Source organism: Argentina anserina, unplaced genomic scaffold, assembly GCF_933775445.1.
Source record: "Argentina anserina unplaced genomic scaffold, drPotAnse1.1, whole genome shotgun sequence".
Taxonomy (NCBI): Eukaryota; Viridiplantae; Streptophyta; class Magnoliopsida; order Rosales; family Rosaceae; genus Argentina; species Argentina anserina.
In genome coordinates this window covers 114,235-120,452 of record NW_026089435.1, presented here as the reverse complement: position 1 = coordinate 120,452, position 6,218 = coordinate 114,235, and positions in this window count along the sequence as shown.

Genomic DNA, 6,218 nt, shown 5'->3' with positions numbered 1-6,218 from the left:
GCGAGTTTCTATTGTATTTGAGAGTTTTGCAAGTGTGGGAGTGTGTTTCTTTCAATCTGAGTATCTTTACATCGTTTGCGTATCTTTACTATTCCAATTGTGTATCTTTACATCGTTTGCGTATCTTTACTATTCCAATTGTGTATCTTTACATCGTTTGCGTATCTTTACTATTCCAATTGTGTATCTTTTCATTTCTCGTTTGAGTATCTTTCTGTAAGGCTTCTGATGCGAGTTTATATTGTATTTGAGAGTTTTACAAGTGTGGGAGTGTGTTTCTCTCAAACTGAGTATCTTTACATCGTTTGCGTATCTTTACTATTCCAATTGTGTATCTTTACATCGTTTCCGTATCTTTACTATTCCAATTGTGTATCTTTTCATTTCTCGTTTGAGTATCTTTCTGTAAGGCTTCTGATGCGAGTTTCTATTGTATTTGAGAGTTTTGCAAGTGTGGGAGTGTGTTTCTTTCAAACTGAGTATCTTTACATCGTTTGCGTATCTTTACTATTCCAATTGTGTATCTTTATATCTTTTGCGTAGCTTTACTATTCCAATTGTGTATCTTTTCATTTCTCGTTTGAGTATCTTTCTGTAAGGCTTCTGATGCGAATTTCTATTGTATTTGAGAGTTTTGCAAGTGTGGGAGTGTGTTTCTTTCAAACTGAGTATCTTTACATCGTTTGCGTATCTTTACTATTCCAATTGTGTATCTTTATATCGTTTGCGTAGCTTTACTATTCTAATTGTGTATCTTTTCATTTCTCGTTTGAGTATCTTTCTGTAAGGCTTTCTGATGCGAGTTTCTATTGAATTTGAGAGTTTTGCAAGTGTGGGAGTGTGTTTCTTTCAAACTGAGTATCTTTACATCGTTTGCGTATGTTTACTATTCCAATTGTGTATCTTTACATCGTTTGCGTATCTTTACTATTCCAATTGTGTATATTTTCATTTCTCGTTTGAGTATCTTTCTGTAAGGCTTCTGATGCGAGTTTCTATTGTATTTGAGAGTTTTACAAGTGTGGGAGTGTGTTTCTTTCAAACTGAGTATCTTTACATCGTATGCGTATGTTTACTATTCCAATTGTGTATCTTTACATCGTTTGCGTATCTTTACTATTCCAATTGTGTATCTTTTCATTTCTCGTTTGAGTATCTTTCTGTAAGGCTTCTGATGCGAGTTTCTATTGTATTTGAGAGTTTTGCAAGTGTGGGAGTGTGTTTCTTTCAATCTGAGTATCTTTACATCGTTTGCGTATCTTTACTATTCCAATTGTGATCTTTTCATTTCTCGTTTGAGTATCTTTCTGTAAGGCTTTCTGATGCGAGTTTCTATTGAATTTGAGAGTTTTGCAAGTGTGGGAGTGTGTTTCTTTCAAACTGAGTATCTTTACATCGTTTGCGTATCTTTACTATTCCAATTGTGTATCTTTACATCGTTTGCGTATCTTTACAATTCCAATTGAGTATCTTTTCATTTCTCGTTTGAGTATCTTTCTGTATGGCTTTCTGATGCGAGTTTCTATTGAATTTGAGAGTTTTGCAAGTGTGGGAGTGTGTTTCTTTCAAACTGAGTATCTTTACATCGTTTGCGTATCTTTACTATTCCAATTGTGTATCTTTTCATTTCTCGTTTGAGTATCTTTCTGTAAGGCTTCTGATGTGAGTTTCTATTGTATTTGAGAGTTTTACAAGTGTGGGAGTGTGTTTCTTTCAAACTGAGTATCTTTACATCGTTTGCGTATCTTTACTATTCCAATTGTGTATCTTTACATCGTTTGTGTATCTTTACTATTATAATTGTGTATCTTTTCATTTCTCGTTTGAGTATCTTTCTGTAAGGCTTCTGATGCGAGTTTCTATTGTATTTGAGAGTTTTGCAAGTGTGGGAGTGTGTTTCTTTCAATCTGAGTATCTTTACATCGTTTGCGTATCTTTACTATTCCAATTGTGTATCTTTACATCGTTTGCGTATCTTTACTATTCCAATTGTGTATCTTTACATCGTTTGCGTATCTTTACTATTCCAATTGTGTATCTTTTCATTTCTCGTTTGAGTATCTTTCTGTAAGGCTTCTGATGCGAGTTTATATTGTATTTGAGAGTTTTACAAGTGTGGGAGTGTGTTTCTCTCAAACTGAGTATCTTTACATCGTTTGCGTATCTTTACTATTCCAATTGTGTATCTTTTCATTTCTCGTTTGAGTATCTTTCTGTAAGGCTTCTGATGCGAGTTTCTGTTGTATTTGAGAGTTTTGCAAGTGTGGGAGTGTGTTTCTTTCAAACTGAGTATCTTTACATCGTTTGCGTATCTTTACTATTCCAATTGTGTATCTTTATATCTTTTGCGTAGCTTTACTATTCCAATTGTGTATCTTTTCATTTCTCGTTTGAGTATCTTTCTGTAAGGCTTCTGATGCGAATTTCTATTGTATTTGAGAGTTTTGCAAGTGTGGGAGTGTGTTTCTTTCAAACTGAGTATCTTTACATCGTTTGCGTATCTTTACTATTCCAATTGTGTATCTTTACATCGTTTGCGTATCTTTACAATTCTAATTGTGTATCTTTTCATTTCTCGTTTGAGTATCTTTCTGTAAGGCTTTCTGATGCGAGTTTCTATTGAATTTGAGAGTTTTGCAAGTGTGGGAGTGTGTTTCTTTCAAACTGAGTATCTTTACATCGTTTGCGTATGTTTACTATTCCAATTGTGTATCTTTACATCGTTTGCGTATCTTTACTATTCCAATTGTGTATCTTTTCATTTCTCGTTTGAGTATCTTTCTGTAAGGCTTCTGATGCGAGTTTCTATTGTATTTGAGAGTTTTACAAGTGTGGGAGTGTGTTTCTTTCAAACTGAGTATCTTTACATCGTTTGCGTATGTTTACTATTCCAATTGTGTATCTTTACATCGTTTGCGTATCTTTACTATTCCAATTGTGTATCTTTTCATTTCTCGTTTGAGAATCTTTCTGTAAGGCTTCTGATGCGAGTTTCTATTGTATTTGAGAGTTTTGCAAGTGTGGGAGTGTGTTTCTTTCAATCTGAGTATCTTTACATCGTTTGCGTATCTTTACTATTCTAATTGTGTATCTTTTCATTTCTCGTTTGAGTATCTTTCTGTAAGGCTTCTGATGCGAGTTTCTCTTGTATTTGAGAGTTTTGCAAGTGTGGGAGTGTCTTTCTTTCAAACTGAGTATCTTTACATCGTTTGCGTATCTTTACTATTCCAATTGTGTATCTTTACATCGTTTGCGTATCTTTACAATTCCAATTGAGTATCTTTTCATTTCTCGTTTGAGTATCTTTCTGTAAGGCTTTCTGATGCGAGTTTCTATTGAATTTGAGAGTTTTGCAAGTGTGGGAGTGTGTTTCTTTCAAACTGAGTATCTTTACATCGTTTGCGTATGTTTACTATTCCAATTGTGTATCTTTACATCGTTTGCGTATCTTTACTATTCCAATTGTGTATCTTTTCATTTCTCGTTTGAGTATCTTTCTGTAAGGCTTCTGATGCGAGTTTCTCTTGTATTTGAGAGTTTTGCAAGTGTGGGAGTGTCTTTCTTTCAAACTGAGTATCTTTACATCGTTTGCGTATCTTTACTATTCCAATTGTGTATCTTTACATCGTTTGCGTATCTTTACAATTCCAATTGAGTATCTTTTCATTTCTCGTTTTAGTATCTTTCTGTAAGGCTTCTGATGCGAGTTTCTATTGTATTTGAGAGTTTTACAAGTGTGGGAGTGTGTTTCTCTCAAACTGAGTATCTTTACATCGTTTGCGTATCTTTACTATTCCAATTGTGTATCTTTACATCGTTTGTGTATCTTTACTATTCCAATTGTGTATCTTTTCATTTCTCGTTTGAGTATCTTTCTGTAAGGCTTCTGATGCGAGTTTCTATTGTATTTGAGAGTTTTGCAAGTGTGGGAGTGTGTTTCTTTCAATCTGAGTATCTTTACATCGTTTGCGTATCTTTACTATTCCAATTGTGTATCTTTACATCGTTTGCGTATCTTTACTATTCGAATTGTGTATCTTTACATCGTTTGCGAATCTTTACTATTCCAATTGTGTATCTTTTCATTTCTCGTTTGAGTATCTTTATGTAAGGCTTCTGATGCGAGTTTCTATTGTATTTGAGAGTTTTGCAAGTGTGGGAGTGTGTTTCTTTCAAACTGAGTATCTTTACATCGTTTGCGTCTCTTTACTATTCCAATTGTGTATCTTTACATCGTTTGCGTATCTTTACAATTCCAATTGAGTATCTTTTCATTTCTCGTTTGAGTATCTTTCTGTAAGGCTTTCTGATGCGAGTTTCTATTGAATTTGAGAGTTTTGCAAGTGTGGGAGTGTGTTTCGTTCAAACTGAGTATCTTTACATCGTTTGCGTATGTTTACTATTCCAATTGTGTATCTTTACATCGTTTGCATATCTTTACTATTCCAATTGTGTATCTTTTCATTTCTCGTTTGAGTATCTTTCTGTAAGGCTTCTGATGCGAGTTTCTATTGAATTTGAGAGTTTTGCAAGTGTGGGAGTGTGTTTCATTCAAACTGAGTATCTTTACATCGTTTGCGTATGTTTACTATTCCAATTGTGTATCTTTACATCGTTTGCGTATCTTTACTATTCCAATTGTGTATCTTTTCATTTCTCGTTTGAGTATCTTTCTGTAAGGCTTCTGATGCGAGTTTCTATTGAATTTGAGAGTTTTGCAAGTGTGGGAGTGTGTTTCTTTCAAACTGAGTATCTTTACATCGTTTGCGTATCTTTACTATTCCAATTGTGTATCTTTACATCGTTTGCGTATCTTTACAATTCCAATTGAGTATCTTTTCATTTCTCGTTTGAGTATCTTTCTGTATGGCTTTCTGATGCGAGTTTCTATTGAATTTGAGAGTTTTGCAAGTGTGGGAGTGTGTTTCTTTCAAACTGAGTATCTTTACATCGTTTGCGTATGTTTACTATTCCAATTGTGTATCTTTACATCGTTTGCGTATCTTTACTATTCCAATTGTGTATCTTTTCATTTCTCGTTTGAGTATCTTTCTGTAAGGCTTCTGATGCGAGTTTCTATTGAATTTGAGAGTTTTGCAAGTGTGGGAGTGTGTTTCTTTCAAACTGAGTATCTTTACATCGTTTGCGTATCTTTACTATTCCAATTGTGTATCTTTATATCTTTTGCGTAGCTTTACTATTCCAATTGTGTATCTTTTCATTTCTCGTTTGAGTATCTTTCTGTAAGGCTTCTGATGCGAATTTCTATTGTATTTGAGAGTTTTGCAAGTGTGGGAGTGTGTTTCTTTCAAACTGAGTATCTTTACATCGTTTGCGTATCTTTACTATTCCAATTGTGTATCTTTACATCGTTTGCGTATCTTTACAATTCTAATTGTGTATCTTTTCATTTCTCGTTTGAGTATCTTTCTGTAAGGCTTTCTGATGCGAGTTTCTATTGAATTTGAGAGTTTTGCAAGTGTGGGAGTGTGTTTCTTTCAAACTGAGTATCTTTACATCGTTTGCGTATGTTTACTATTCCAATTGTGTATCTTTACATCGTTTGCGTATCTTTACTATTCCAATTGTGTATCTTTTCATTTCTCGTTTGAGTATCTTTCTGTAAGGCTTCTGATGCGAGTTTCTATTGTATTTGAGAGTTTTACAAGTGTGGGAGTGTGTTTCTTTCAAACTGAGTATCTTTACATCGTTTGCGTATGTTTACTATTCCAATTGTGTATCTTTACATCGTTTGCGTATCTTTACTATTCCAATTGTGTATCTTTTCATTTCTCGTTTGAGAATCTTTCTGTAAGGCTTCTGATGCGAGTTTCTATTGTATTTGAGAGTTTTGCAAGTGTGGGAGTGTGTTTCTTTCAAACTGAGTATCTTTACATCGTTTGCGTATGTTTACTATTCCAATTGTGTATCTTTACATCGTTTGCGTATCTTTACAATTCCAATTGAGTATCTTTTCATTTCTCGTTTGAGTATCTTTCTGTAAGGCTTTCTGATGCGAGTTTCTATTGAATTTGAGAGTTTTGCAAGTGTGGGAGTGTGTTTCTTTCAAACTGAGTATCTTTACATCGTTTGCGTATGTTTACTATTCCAATTGTGTATCTTTACATCGTTTGCGTATCTTTACTATTCCAATTGTGTATCTTTTCATTTCTCGTTTTAGTATCTTTCTGTAAGGCTTCTGATGCGAGTTTCTATTG